Source organism: Periplaneta americana, chromosome 7, assembly GCF_040183065.1.
Source record: "Periplaneta americana isolate PAMFEO1 chromosome 7, P.americana_PAMFEO1_priV1, whole genome shotgun sequence".
In the NCBI taxonomy this organism is placed as follows: domain Eukaryota; kingdom Metazoa; phylum Arthropoda; class Insecta; order Blattodea; family Blattidae; genus Periplaneta; species Periplaneta americana.
In genome coordinates, this window is record NC_091123.1 from 43,774,532 (window position 1) to 43,790,423 (window position 15,892).

At 36.0% G+C, this 15,892-nt stretch overlaps 1 protein-coding gene across 4 annotated transcripts in view; it reads left to right on the top strand.

Moving 5' to 3' along the window:
- The window catches only part of numb (NUMB endocytic adaptor protein), an 847,398-nt gene that overhangs the window by 500,837 nt on the left and 330,669 nt on the right, over positions 1–15,892 (top strand). Inside the window, exon 2 of one of the 4 annotated variants that reach the window (XM_069830653.1) lies at positions 10,589–10,703. The exons of the other annotated variants lie outside the window; for them this stretch is intronic. The gene's annotated coding sequence lies outside the window, so the exon portion shown is untranslated. The remainder of the gene's footprint in view (positions 1–10,588; positions 10,704–15,892) is intronic. 4 annotated transcript variants of the gene reach the window in all.

Genomic DNA, 15,892 nt, shown 5'->3' on the forward strand with positions numbered 1-15,892 from the left:
TTCCTCTCTCGAAGTGAGAGTCCAAGTTTCACAATCTTATATAACAACCGGTACCTTCTACCACTACTGGTTGAGTGGAAGAGAAGGCCTTATGGCCTTAACTCTGCTAGGCAAAATAAAACTACTACTACTACTACTACTACTACTACTACTACTACTACTACTACTACTACTACTACTACACTTAATAATAATAATAATAATAATAATAATAATAATAATACTTACTTACTTACTTACTGGCTTTTAAGGAACCAGGAGGTTCATTGCCGCCCTCACATGAGCCCGCCACTCGTCCCTATCTGAGTAAGATTAATCCATTCTCTATCATCATATCTCACCTCCCTCAAATCCATTTTAATATTATCTTCCCATCTACGTCTCTGCCTCCCTAAAGGTCTTTTTCCCTCCGGCCTCCCAACTAACACTCTATATGCATTTCTGGATTCGCCCATACGCGCTACATGCCCTGCCCATCTGAAACGTCTAGATTTAATGTTTCTGATTATGTCAGGTGAAGAATACAATGCGTGCAGTTCTGTGTTGTGTAACTTTCTCCATTCTCCTGTAACTTCATCCCTCTTAGCCCCAAATATTTTCCTAAGAACCTTATTCTCAAACACCCTTAACCTATGTTTCTCTCTCAAAGTGAGAGTCAAAGTTTCACAACCATAAAGAACAACCGTTAATGTAACTGTTTTATAAATTCTAACTTTCAGATTCTTTGACAGCAGACTAGATGATAAAAGCTTCTCAACGGAATAATAATAATAATAATAATAATAATAATAATAATAATAATAATAATAACATATTTTGAAGGAAATGTATTTAGTTATAATTTTGAGGCCTAACTATTCCTGACTTGTTAGTGTAGAAATGATTATCAAATTAGTAGTAGAAAGTAATTCGAAACACACAATGTCTGTTTTGTGCCACTCTGCAGGTGTCATCACAGTTATTATTTAGTTTTATATCGTGTAAATAAACAATATTTTAATTTGAAAAGCGATCCAGCAATTTATCGGACGGTCTCGGGACCACACACCTGGGTACAGCAATACTGTAAACAGAGCTTTTCAACCCACACCACGTCGGGGCGGTATTGATTCAATACTACAAGCTATTCCTGGAACACAGTGACATGTTCAGCTTTTTCGGTTCTGGGTAAATTTATGTCCTTTCACGTAGCGATGAAAGGACATACGAAGAAACAGACTGTTCATGTCTGGACTCTAACTTGCAAGGTGCTCGTGTCGTGACTTTCTCCGACGTTTCGGAATTACGTACAGGCTTCATTTTCAGAGTCGTATCACTCAAGATATGAAAGGTCGCCTGTTCTGTTTAGTGTGTTATGGTTTACCAGTAGAAACAAATGAACAAAGGAAATTTTTGACTATAATTATTTATTTACTGTGCCACCTTTGCTTATCTTAAAAGTTAATAATTTACATTAACGTTTTCGATACATTTGTATCATCTTCAGATGTGGAGTGTTAAATAAACATTTATTATGAAAACCTTGCCTTATGGTATGGAACTTATTATGATTTTCGGATCTTGCTAAAGTGAATTGCTCTAGCTTAACCTAATTTGGTCTCTAATACACATGTTACAGTAAGTTAAAATCATTTGCAGTTCATATAGTACAATTTAAAAGATTTAAAATTATTTAAAAGTGATATAAGACTATAAATATAATCAGAGGAACGTAAAACGTTATAGGACACTGCAAACACAGCCAACAAGTGCTTACAGTGCTTTAAAGTGTCCTATAACGTTTTACATTCCTCTGATTATATTTATAGTTTTATATCACTTTTAAATAATTTTAAATCATTTAAATTGTACTATATGGACTGCAAATGATTTTAACTTAATGTAACATGTGTATTATAGACCAAATTAGGTTAAGTTAGAGCAATTCACTTTAGCAATATCCGAAAATCATAATAAGTTCCATACCATAAGGCAAGGTTTTCATCATAAATGTTTATTTAACACTGTAACGGATATAACTTTAGGCTATGTTTTTATAGCCTTGATGCTACACGCGATCCACCAAAGATTCATTTATTGCTATGTCACATAGTTGTGGTATTTAAAGAGCTGTTTTTGTTTTCAGTAGATAATTATTGTTCATGTCATACAAATATGTTAAAATGCAAATAACAGGACATAATTTATATTGCCGCTTTGTAAAACAAAATTAATGTGAAAACTGTTCACTTCCATTAGCAGGTATGAGGGATAATTTGTTACATTGCCTCATAAGATAAAAGAGCAATGACAATTCCCTATTATGTTACTGTGATCAGTAGAGGCACAGCAAAATTAATTACTAGGTACTTACCACTGAAACTTACTTTAGTGATACATACAAAGCATAATATGGTGTTGCAAAAGTTTTAAATCCTTTCCTTGTTACGTATTTGACAATTTGTACAGAAAATATCATTAGTATTCTTTCAGTGACAGTCATGAGATACTGTTAATCAAAGTTGTGACAGAATACAATTTAAATTTAGGTCTACTTTTATATCATGTGAGTATAAATCTAAATGGGAGGAAAAGAACCGGAATATATTACTAATGTTAAGGGACGTGGGAAAGTTGCGCGGTTACAGCGTTGCTTTGCAAGACACGGAAGGTTGCGGATTCGGAGTCATGAATTTTTCCATTGATCCAATCCCTTCGGGCTCACTGTGATGAGTCCGAGCGTAGCTATTATTCATTTTCTAACACAGCGGCGATCAACTCAGCTGCTCTTATGAAACAGTGTGTGCACTCGCGAGCAAAAAAGATGTTAGACGATCTGCTTTTGCATACTGCACATGTGCAACGAAGAGTGCTCTTGCACAAAGAGCCTGAGTTGGTCACCACTGCTCTAACATAAATAAGTGCTGTATTATTATTATTATTATTACTACTACTACTACTACTACTACTACTACTACTACTACTACTACTGGGTGTTCAGTTCAAAGTGTGTCGTGGCTCGCTGTATGCCGTCATGTGGCTAGCCGATGAGCCTAGAGAATTCAATCTTCCTACACTTCCGCAGAGGTGTATAACCTATGAGGCAGAGAAGTTGCCTAGCAAGTACGGCGTTCATTCTGAAGAGTACGTACCGATACGTACGGTAACGCCGGCGGTAGTGGCAGGAATGTGAACTGTTTGGAAATACGTACTGTCGGGATATGTGGAGAGTGTTAAGACGATTACTTACGTATTTGTTGACATTAACTTCGACGCTCAACATGGACACGGAACATTTGATTTGTGTTTTTTTTATTTTATTTTAGTATGTTATTTTACGACGCTTTATCAACATCTTTGGTTATTTAGCGTCTGAATGAGAGGAAGGTGATAATGCCGGTGAAATGAGTCCGGGGTCCAACACCGAAAGTTACCCAGCATTTGCTCATATTGGGTTGAGGGAAAACCCCGGAAAAAACCTCAACCAGGTAACTTGCCCCAACCGGGAATCGAACCCGGGCTACCTGGTTTCGCGGCCAGACGCGCTAACCGTTACTCCACAAGTGTGGACATTTGATTTGTGTTGTGGAATGTTACCGTACGCAACCGATGATAACAAATACCCTGCGTACGACTTTCCGGAGCAAAACACAGTTCGAAAGAGGTTATGGTAGCACACAGACCGTACAGACCGCCATCTGTTGCTACGACGTTCAAGTTATACCGTACACGTTTTCAAGTTCAGATTGAAGAACGCCTTAAATAATAGGCAACTTCTCTAACATATAAGCTTCAAATCGGTGACCCAACAACAGTGACGTCATGACACACTTTGAAATGAACACCCAGTATACTATACATTAGTGAGATCGAAACTCGAATATACATCTGTAGTTTGGAACTCTATTACTAGTTCTGATTCGGCAAAACTGGAAAATATTCAAAGGAAATTTATTTCATTATGTTCTTACCGATTCCTGCTTAATAACTCTGAGTATAACTATGATAAAAAATGCGAGCACTTTAAATGTCGAAGCGTGTATGCCAGACGTCATGATCTCGATTACTTATTCTTATGTAAGGTCCTTAAAGGTGGCATTGTCAATCTTTCTTAAACAGTGTCAGCCTTCGTATTCCTATGAAGGACATGAGACATCACAAACTCTTATATATCATCAGTCTTACTAATAAACCGTGTATAGTTTTTATATGAGACTTATGAAGAGTTGAGACAGAAAACGTTACTAATAAACCGTGAATAAGCTACGGACGTATAAACAAGCTGTAACTATACAATGAGAATTGCTTTGCAGTAGTTATATACACGAAACCCCTTGTTTAAGCGTTGTATATAGGGAAAAAATGGCCGCCCCTCTAACAGCTGTTCGTATCGACTGTCATTTTATGATGATGGTTACCTTGTAACCACAGAAGAACAAACCAAAGATCATAGAATTATTAGAGTAATATTGCTGTAGCTTGTACTCTTTGACCAAAATGTAGTGTGGTAATCGATTAGAGCCAGTTGTACTATCGATATTTAACATGCCACACTAGAGCGCTCTGACGGATGCAATAGAGAACCTCAGATATTCTATTACCTTTCGTAACGAAGTAATGACGAAGCTATGACGTAGCTGTGTAACAGTCATACTGTTATACACGACGTATGTAGTGATTATTAGTAACGAATTTACACACGACTTCTAAACGAGCTACTCATTGCATAAGTATAAGACAGTTAAACGTCTGTATATAGGGTTTTTATTAGTAAGACCGTAGAAATTCTAAATCTTCCTCGCCGGTCTCCAGATGTATTAAAAATGCTAACTTACATGTAGGTGATTTCGATCCATTCAATGTATAGAAGTATTAGAATATGGCAATGTCTTTGCTAATATTATTTGCATAATCCTTATACACAAATTGGTAGTACGAATCAACTCCTTTCCCTAATAATTTACAGTTTTAATTCTCGTAAATGTATTATTGTAATCGATGTTCTTTATTTTGTTGTTAACATAAGTATTTAATTTGTACCATAGTTGTTCATTTTAATGTATTAATTGTATCACTATGCTGGACTTTTATTGGTCAATGTCTGTTGTCCAGCACATAAATATAAATAAATAAATAATTATTATTTATTGTTATTAAAATAATATATTATATTAAAATACCTCATCTTCACCAGGCTAATCCCACTCTCACTTCCCTTGTGTTTAATCTGACATACTCTTCCTGTTCCTAGAATCTTCATTGTACATAGCTGCATTCTTGAGTTCCAGAAATGGGTTTTTTAACATACTTAGCCTTATAAAATCCAGATAGGTCTTCGTCGACCACATGTGGCAGTACTGATAACCAATCAATGTTAAGGAATTATGTTGAGATCTTGATAATTCTGCCTGTTCATCTAATTATAGCGTTGCGAAACATTTTTCAAAAATTTATCTCATGGCACCGAACTATGGGGTGGGGCACTTCAAAAGCACTCTGTACATAGTATCAGGCCTTTCTTATTTGCTAGATGTTTGATTTTCTAGGTCATGCCCTACATCGCTGTATGTGAAAGGGTAGTTTTCATCATCGTTGTTTGAATTTAATCGCTCTAGTGGAACGAATCCGAGCTAAGAATAAATGCGGAACTTTGTTGGTGTAGCTTCAGGCTAGAGTAAATGGATCTTCATTATGAAAAATCTGGCGTTGCTATAAAACTGATTCTTTTTCTTTGGCACTACGTTCCTTATCGTACTTTGGTCTGACTCAGCATCTGGATTTTTTCTAGACATGGGACAGTTTTAGAAATAGCCTACATATGATTTAATTTTCGTGACGGAATCAACTCGACATGCGACCTTTAACGCAACATGGACACCGTTATATTGACAGCATACAAACTTAACTACTGTAATGCTTATAATAGTTCTTGACAGAGTGAATAAATACATAAGGCAACTTTCATCTCACAAACTGAATGTATAGGGACATCATTTTATTTTTACTAACATTTTTAATATTAACCTGGCTATACCGTTGGATCAACGCCGTTTGTAACCCCCTTTCACGACTGAAGTTCGATGATACTGGCGTAATATACAAACAAATCACTTTACTAGGTATAGGAGGGAAGAAAAGTAGTCATCCATTTAGGTAAACTATGAAATATCGCGCTTTTGAGTTTGATAATTTTCATTAGGTTTTTGTTTAATCAAAATAGAGTACAATATTAACAGTGAGTGTTTTTACTCACGAACTGAGCTGTCCATGTGGACGTATTCATTATGCAGTGTATATTATATAGTATACAGAACATTAGCGTACAATATAGAGAATGAAGTTAAATTGAAAAATAATCATAATATGGATATTTAAACACATTTTTGAAAATGGTGGCCGTTCATTTCGATACAGACTTCAGTTCTGATGTGGATATTATCGCACTATAGACTATTGTATCTAATCCCAATTACCAGTTTCATCCTTCGTACTAGTAACTCATGTTCAAATAATTCTGTACCTACTCTATAAAAGAGTACCTTACGTACTGTAAATTCAATCTTCACTTCTGTCCGATCCGAAAAGATAAAATTACTCAGACATAACTTACTATCTACTGTCCGTCCAAGTGGTTATGTCGTAGTGTCGTAGAAAGAGAGGAAATCACGTGACAGTTAATTACTTGACGAGGCCCTTTTATTTAAGTTATTCTAAACAGTTTTATAATATTACGCAGACGTCAAATTCCTAACAGAAATTAATGTTAAGAGCTAAGACAGCCCAGCCACTAGCTGGCGAATAAAAGGTGGTGGGGGAAACCGGGATACGACGTAGGCAAATGGACGACAGTACCTGCGCGAAAATGATTCAATATTGAAAGCTCTTTCGTCACTGGAAAACGCGAACATATTTTTGGAACGTACTGTTTACTATGATCGTAAGGCTACTATAACTGTATATATGCGTCTTGGATCTGTGTGGAGGACGGTTGAACTTCATTAGTATAAGGGGTGGGAGTGAAGTACATTAAAAAACTCAGGTACAATAAAAATTGAAGTAAAAATAAAATGATGTCCCTGTATATATAAGACAGCGAGCTGTTACCTCACAAACTGAAGAATAAAATGAGATACTGTGTCGCGGAACTGTGAGGATCCGAGTACGCGCAAGAAGCGGTATAAGTAACATCGATTTTCAAGTCAATATATTTCGTAGAGGAAAAAGCGAATCGAACAACTATCATCCCGTTTCTTAACGAAAGAAAATTAGCTTAAATATGCATTGTCGTTAAATTCAAGCCTATGATCTGGGACACTTTCCTTGTAAGACAGCGTTTATCTTAGAAACTGAATAGAAAATTAGCTTAAATTCAGGCACCATGACCTGAGACAGTTTCCTTGTAAGGTAACTCTTATCTTAGGAACTGAATAAATTTTTAAGACTTCTTATCTCACAAGCTGAACAAATACAGAGCTATCCAAAAATCGCCCACATCTTAATAATAACAATGTCATGTATTTACCATATCTCAGTCTTTATGTTGCGATGAGTTTTCTAAATGGTTCAATATTTTATGGAATAGTATATTTTCCTCCTGGACTTTTCGCATATTATGTTGATAATTTAATTAGTATTTGTATGATCTTATATTAACATGTGTTTTGTCTGGCAACATGAAAGTCATTGCTTTAACTAAATAGTTCACGATTCATGAGACGTAACCTAAAAGTGTAGTTTGATCACGTGAAATGATTAGTACGAATTTCGAAAACAGAACACCGCTTTGAAATCTATAGCTTACTTAAAATACTTACCAGCATTTTCTTTCTTGGAGAAGTCGCTACCATGATATTTCCTCTTTTGGACATTTTAATAAATATTCAAACACGAAGGAAATTAATTAAAATGTGAAATATATTTACGTCATGTTTCACACCAAGTAGATCTACAAGCTATATCTTATTTAATTACACTTATCTGAATATAGATTTGAATTGGAATCACAACGCAACAGAACTGAATTGTGTATTGCTATTAATATTAATACCGGTATTACTAATTAATTATTCATTCACAAGCATAGGTACTTGCATTTTCATCAGTTTCCTTTACTGTAGACAGAGATTATTGCTGCCAACATAACAGAAAATAACTACCAGTTGCAGTAACCGAAATTCGAAACGAAGTTGATAATAGAAAATTCAACCTGAGTGCTAGAAAGTCACTATAATCCACTAGCATATGTAGTAATAGGGAGAAAATGATTAGGTTTCACCCTTGGGGTATTAAATAAACTGATCCGAACTGTAACAGCTATTCTGCATGTTATTCAAACAGTACCAGAGCATGTCATGATTGCGTATTTTATTTCTTTTTTTTAAGGTAATAAATATTGATTTGCACAGCCCTAGAGGGCAAGGAACTGGATCATTAAAGTAATTTCAAAGTTCCTACAAGTCTGAGTTTGATGTCTTGTGTTTTACATCCCGACCTCTTGAAAAAGGGAGACTCTGGTTGGGACAGTAGTAATGAGTTTTTAATGTACTAGAACTCTGAAATGTCAGTGCCTAAATTTAAACTTTTAGCGTAAAGAAGACAAAGAGGACAATGCGCGTGACGTCATATTTTGAGTCACCTGCCTTATCTACGTCACTTTTGTGTAGGTGATGACCACGCGTTGTAATGGAGGGGGCTATGTCACGTGAACTAGAGCTCAAGTGGCAGATGATCAGTTTCGGGGCTTGATTCCTAGTGATTGTTCTTTTCACCTGCCTCTCGTTGGACTCGATACATGTCCCTCGAGTGCCTTAAGTTGTCGCGTCTGTGACCGAAACATAGTGCGCTGTCTCTTATCCAGGCAGTCTGATTTCTATTCCCGACCATATCGTGATGAAGCTTGTGGTGGACAAAGCAGACATTGCAGAAGGTTTTTCTCCGGGCACTTTCGTTTCTATAATTTACTAACACACTTTATCTTCACCTCATTTCATAAGTCATCTGCAATAGTAAAAAATAGGCTGGGAGGAAATATTTGAGGTAGAACAGGTTTCTGATGCTGATATAGGAAGGCCTTAGGGCTCCGGATGGAATGTACATTTATCAGGACTGAGGCAGGATGGCCCACCTGTTAGCAGCGGACTTACGAACGCTACTCTGACTATCTGTCGTACTTAATAATAATAATAATAATAATAATAATAATAATAATAATAATAATAATGTTTTATTTTCGCTGGCAGAGTTAAGGCCATAAGGCCTTCTCTTCCACTCAACCAGCCTTAATCAATACAATACATATTTAAATTACAAATATTTACACTACACTTAAAAGGTTCTCCAGCAATATTCTTCAGTTTTAACGACTAGTAGACTACATATTTATTACTTAGACAATCACAGCTAGGTAAAATAAAAAAAAAAAAACTAGCACATTAAAAATCAAATTTAGAATTTTATAGCATTTTTAATGTTGCAATGTAGCATTTTGGTTAGAAATGCCATCAATATGTAAACAGGTGCATTTTAAAAGTTTTCCAGTTAAAAACTGCGTAGAAGACACATGACGCAGTGTATGACGTGTGAAAACTGGGCACATGAAAAGTGCACTAAGGTGCAACCAGGCCAGAAAAATACTTATGTACAAAACATGTTTAATATTCAAACATAAAATGATTCAGTAATCGTTAAAATGTAGTTCATTTCACGTCTGGCTCATTTATAAACTAAAATATGTCACCGATAAAAAGTGGTCTAATTTTAAAAGTCTATGTCCAATTTAGAACATCTTTCTTATATCTGTAGTGCACGGGAAAAAGGGCAGAAGTCAAAAATGCTAATTTTACAGGAGAAGGAAAAAAAACTGTGTTCACACTGGTTTATGTCGATTTAATTTTCTTCTGTATGAATTATTGTAATGGGAGAAATGTTTATGTCTCTTTTCCCAAACGAGCACATGTTCCGTAAGTTGTCAATAAATTATTAAAAAATGTTTGTGGAAACTGACTTATGCCAGTTTTCCCAAGCGTTGGAGATAGGTATATCGGATCGAGTACAGTACAAACATTTTGTCTGTTATTGTCTAAACTGTTAGTTCTCTTATAACGTGTGATCGTTTTACATGTATATTTGTAAACGATCAATGTGTGATTTGGTATTAAAGTGAATATTTAAAGTGTTCTGTTTTAATAAAAAGTTTTTAAAATGTTGGAATTGGTTCATTTTGCAAGACTCACTCCTACAATTTCTACAATATTCTGCGTGCATCTTGCTCCTTAGTAACATGCAGCATGCCATTATTATTGGAAAAATAAATGAGTGTTGAATTTCATCATATATACACGTATGTAAGTATTAGGCCTACATTAAAGATATTACTAGTGGCTTGAGCAATAAATGCTGCATTTTTCTTGCATTAGTTACGATATTTTATTAAAAGTCCAATTCCTTTGTTTTTAAGATGATTCTCATCAAGCGATGACTTAAGATTTTTTAAAGAACACAACCACCAACTATTTAAACGTTCCATGCAATTGTAGGGATTCTATGAATCTCCTGCCATCTTCTTTCAAGTTCTATGTTTATGCTTACATTACTTTTTATTTTGTTGCAGGTATGTATTGAAGACAAACCACATGTATTTTATCCAGTAGACTATGGAAGACAGCTTACAAATTATTTATGGAGTGGGACGACTGAGGAGAAGAATGGAGGAAGAGTAGGAAAAGGTGAGGGAGACATTCTTTAACTTATTTATAAGGACAGCCTATTCTTGCGTTTGTATATAAAATCTCTCTGTGGCCTCATTATTTCGTCATTCCCTCATATTGTATCTTGCTTGTGGCTTTGTTTTTATTTCAATTCTTTTAAGTAAAGGAAGTCCACAATAATTATTTGCCTATGGAAAGATTTGTGTTCTTGTTTATCTTGCCTGTCTGTATAGTTATATGAGGCTGCAAGATACGACCATTTTTAGAAAAGTAGATTACTTCACAATTAACACACCAATTTCTTCTAACCGTATATAACGCGACGTGCATTTTTTCTATGCAACTGCTCTTCCATGCATGACTTCACATTGAAGACTAGAGCCAGCCATCTAGCGGAGTAATAAGCAATCATTGGTCGTGATATCCTCGTCATGGGTGAGATGTAGGGCTTCGGTGCCTCTTATGCTATGAATCTATCTTATGCTTATCTATGAATCATATAGAATCTACCATCTACCAATCTGTGGACAAACTACGGGGATCTCTTACTATAGTGGACGGCCGATCTGGCGTCACACAAACACAAGAGATGCACAATTTGTGATACGGAGATTATAATAAAAGCGGACTTTTGGAGGGTGTTGGTGGAATGACGAGGATAAAATGGGAAAAGCCTGAGAACTTAAGATTTGTTCGCCGCAAACACTACTCTGTCATCGCCGAGATTTGAACTCGTGTCTTTGGTCGTTGTAAGGCAGCACTCTTTAATCCTTTCCGCTCAAATGAGTCCATTTGGATTCACTAACATTTCTGTAATCTCTCGTTTAGTAAATAATTGCAGAAAAAGGAAGGTGTTGTAATGTTGATATAGCAACAAGAATGTTTGGTTGTTATGCATTTGGGCGATTGTTACAATTGTGATATGGAATACAGTTTATATGAAATATCTTCAGGTTATTAAAGTTATTTCAATTTATATAACTACAAAACAGTAGGGTTGCCCGTCTAACTCATGGCAGAAAATAACGATACCAGTATGTGTTCATTTTTGCCTGATGACTCCGTTTAGTATCAGAAGTAGTTTCGTTCTTTACCGATAGAGTCCAGCACCCGCCAGTTCCTTGGCCAGCTGTTTTTAGGAAAAGGATTGCTTTCTGTTTTTGTTTTCCATGGTGTCTCTATGAACAAAATTCAGGTCAGAAAGGGTTAAATTGAGCAACCAAGGAGGTTGTCTGGAGGATGATATGTGATGGAATTCTTTCATTCTTCCTACTTCGTTTACAGAGTGATGCACATCATTAAAAACTAGGTATCTTTTCTAGCAACAGCCAACGAGGGTCCGTATCGTCATTCTTCTACTTACTCCATTATTTGTGATATGAAGGAATTTCTTCTCACGTTATGGTCCTTCAGTAAGGAATTAGCGTGCCTGCGTCACTCTACTATTGCATAATGCAAATCATAATAAAAATTATTGTCCCATTAACAATGAAAATTCCGTTTTCCTATGATCACTGCAACCTGCATGGCATCTATTACGTTAGTGCACATAATAGAGAGACAAGCTTCTGTGGTAACTTGCTTCATCATGGAGTGAAAAAAAGTAATTTATTCGTATATGCATTATTGATGTCGAGTTTAAACACTTTTGAGATAAATGACTTCGATGCAATATTTATGATGTCATTTAAAAGTTCTCTGCCTGCGGGCTACTTCGATCGTAGTTTTTCTTTATTTTGTTTGTCCCCTCCTCGCCCCCCCCCCTTTTTCTTTTTGCACTACGAAAATGAAACGGAGGCTTAACAGTCTCCTCCAGAGTGGACTAACTAAGACTGGCAGCTGGACATTTTTTCTCAGCGTCGCGTTGCTTTCCTACATCGGCTGCTCGCCATGTCAAAATTTCTTTCCATTTCTACGCTTCCTGTGTGTCTAGGAGCAGTAGAACTTGGGTCACTTTTCAGGCGCTGTCTTTCAGGTTTCATCATGTTGACACAGGCTGCATGGCGCGGCGCGCTCCTTCATCAACATATTCTCAGAGACTTCCTTTCTCGTATGACTGGAACGAGTTTTATAAATCGATGGTGTTTGGGTAAAGTAAGACAAGTCATAAAAGTGAGTTTTGAGATAATTGAAAATTAAACTTGTCATCCTTATTGCAAATAATTTTGTACACTAACAAACATATCGTATGCTAGTATTATTATTATTATTTTTTTTTGCACACTCACTTGTAGAATTTAACTTCTATATTCACCTGGGGAACAGAACTTTATTTGCACAAAAATTACTTAAACCTTTACTCGACCATCATCGAAATAATCCCGTAATGGCGTAGATTTTTGTCTGTCATTTGTAGACATTTCGCTAAAGTAGATACATATTTTTAACGCAAAACTTTTTAAGTGGGCATCTATTAAAAAAAAAAAATATCTGTTACCTTTTAATATCCTACTACCATCATGCTGCCGATGCAAACCGCAACATATTATTAGAAAAATAAATTAAGTTCGAATATAATTGCATTTAATTAATTATATTACATTCAAGATACAGTAGGCCCTATTACTGGTGGCTTCAGCATCTGCTGCTTTATTTATTTATTTTTGCACAGGCTACAATATTCATTAAGAGTCTAAGTTATTTGTTTCAAGATTATGCTAAGATGATTCTCATCAAGCAGTGATCTACGATTATTTAAAATCACGCAACCACTGACCACTTAAAACTTCAACGTAATTATATGGATTCTACAAATCCCCTGGCATCTTTGTAATGTTGGCAGTTAATGAGAGTTCTTAATTAAAGGAACTACCTTGATCGTTTCTTTTTATTACACAGAGAATATTTAATCTTATTTAGTTCATTATATTTGAAACATATTTGTACTGTATATTTTGTGGTGGTATGTCTTATTCAAGAATCTGAAAATTTGTCTTGAAATAATTTATACTCCCTCTGTTCCAAAATATGGTAACTTATAGAAAGATGTCATTTATTCCGTTCCAAAATATGGTATACATTTGTTAAAGTTCTCAGTAATATAATGTAACTTTAATACATCTTCTGGATACTTATTTGTTTGATAAATTAACATAAGAAAAACTAATAAATAAAGTATATTTCATTCTGTGTGATGTCAAATTAATAAAAGAAAAAATAAACTTTGTTTTGAGAGAGGCAAATTAACATAAAAACTGCAATAAAGTACAACCCGTTTTTATACGACTGCTATGCCTTAGATATTCTATTCAAAATTTATTGGTTTGGTGTTACATTTTCTGCAATAGGAACACTACAGCAGGTGCCTAAAATTTCTGATCATAATGAATTATTTAAATATTATAATTTGATGCACTACTGAACAGAATACCACACCACGAAACATTTCGTTCACACATGCGCAATAGTGAAACTTGTTTTCTTTCTTACTATACTATATTTTGGAACGGAGGGAGTATTTAACATTTAAGTTAAGTGCATGAACGAAATGATGATCTGAAGACAAGGCAATAATTGCGTAAAATAATGTAACGTATGATATATTAATTGACAGACCATTAACCGAACTGCTAGAATGTCGCTTTTTCCACGTCCAAAGCCCGGTTAGAATCACCGAGAAACCTCGTGAAATTTATGGTGGACGGCGTTCATGCAGGTTTTGTTATGACACATCACTCCATTACTTCTGCATAATTTACAGTAACCTCATCATTGCCCATTAAAGCAAATGGAAGTTACTACATCGTATCATACAAGAGACGAGCTCCATTGAATTTCTTTTGCTGAACGTCCGTCGGCTAAATAAAACACTTGGCTACGACGCGGCGCTTGAGTCATCAACTCATCAGATATTGCACTCGTCAGTCAGCCATTACTTCCTGATACGCTTCAGTGTGCAGTCTAGCTTCATTTGCCATTGTTATATCGTTGGATTATGACTATAGCCTCAATATCTACAGTGAAACCAATGCAAAAGATCACATCCATCTCTCGAACAAAGAGAAGACAAGTTCCCTAATCGGGGCAAAGAATGAAACATATAGACCTCTTTGGTACACATAAGCATTGGCTTTTTGAGCCACCGGTGTAGCTCAGTCGGTTAAGGCGCCCGCTTGGGCTGATTACTTGGTTGGGTTTTTTCCGAGGTTTTCCCCAACCATAAGGCAAATGCCAGATAATCTGTGGCGAATCCTCGGTCTCATCTCGCCAAATATCATCTCGCTATCACCAATTCCATCGACGCTAAGTAACCTCGTAGTTGATACAGCGTCGTTAAATAACCAAGTAAAATAAAAAAAATTGGCTTTTTGCTGAGAATATTCAACAGAGACATATTCTTAAGCTTTCTTGACCTTCTGGACCAAGATTTCTGTAGCATTGAATCATTAGTTTCAGATTCCTTAATAGTTCTGAATAAAAACTAGACCTATCTTTTGTAACAATCGGGATCAGTGCAGTCCAATAAATTAACACAAAAATGCCTTTGAGAAAACTACCTAGTTGCGCTTTTCTATTGTTCCTCGACTCGATGTACGCAATAGCAAACTATAGCGTTCCATGCAAAATGCCCCTCCAAATACTAGCTCAGTACTACAGCTACCGCAACGAAAGAAGTGATTTTTGACGCTTCTAGTGAAACACGTGGGACATAAAGGGCCAGAGCGCAGTGTAGTAACAAGAAGCATTCCCCCCTCCCCTCACTTCGGAGGCAGACTACAAGCGATAGACTAGTGTTAATTACTGATAAGATCTGAATTGTTTTCACTCCGATGAAACTGAGGTAAGGATCTGTGTTGCAACATCGTCTTCACTTGCTTTGTGGCACTGGAAGTGCTAGTAACGAATTCAGTTTCTATTGCTTAGTCCAAGCGAGTAGCAGATAGAAATAAAAAGTCTGGTGTTGCCTTGAGAGAGCTTTAGGGCACGATCGTGATCATTCAACGAAGTCGGCGTTAACTGAAGTGATACGGTGGAAAGACCGAAGAATGGGGCTTTCCCGGGGTTCTCTATTCCCTCTTCCATCAACACTTCCCATTTCATCTTGTTCTCCACAACTTATGTAATTCCATTTCATAAAACAATATGGCACAAGGATGGAGATAGCTACCCAGGTTCAACTTTATCTTTTTATTTTTCCCGGTCATATTCTATAGTTGAGCGGCAATGGGGACGCCTTGAATAAGGTCCGATACTTCCCCCATTGTCGT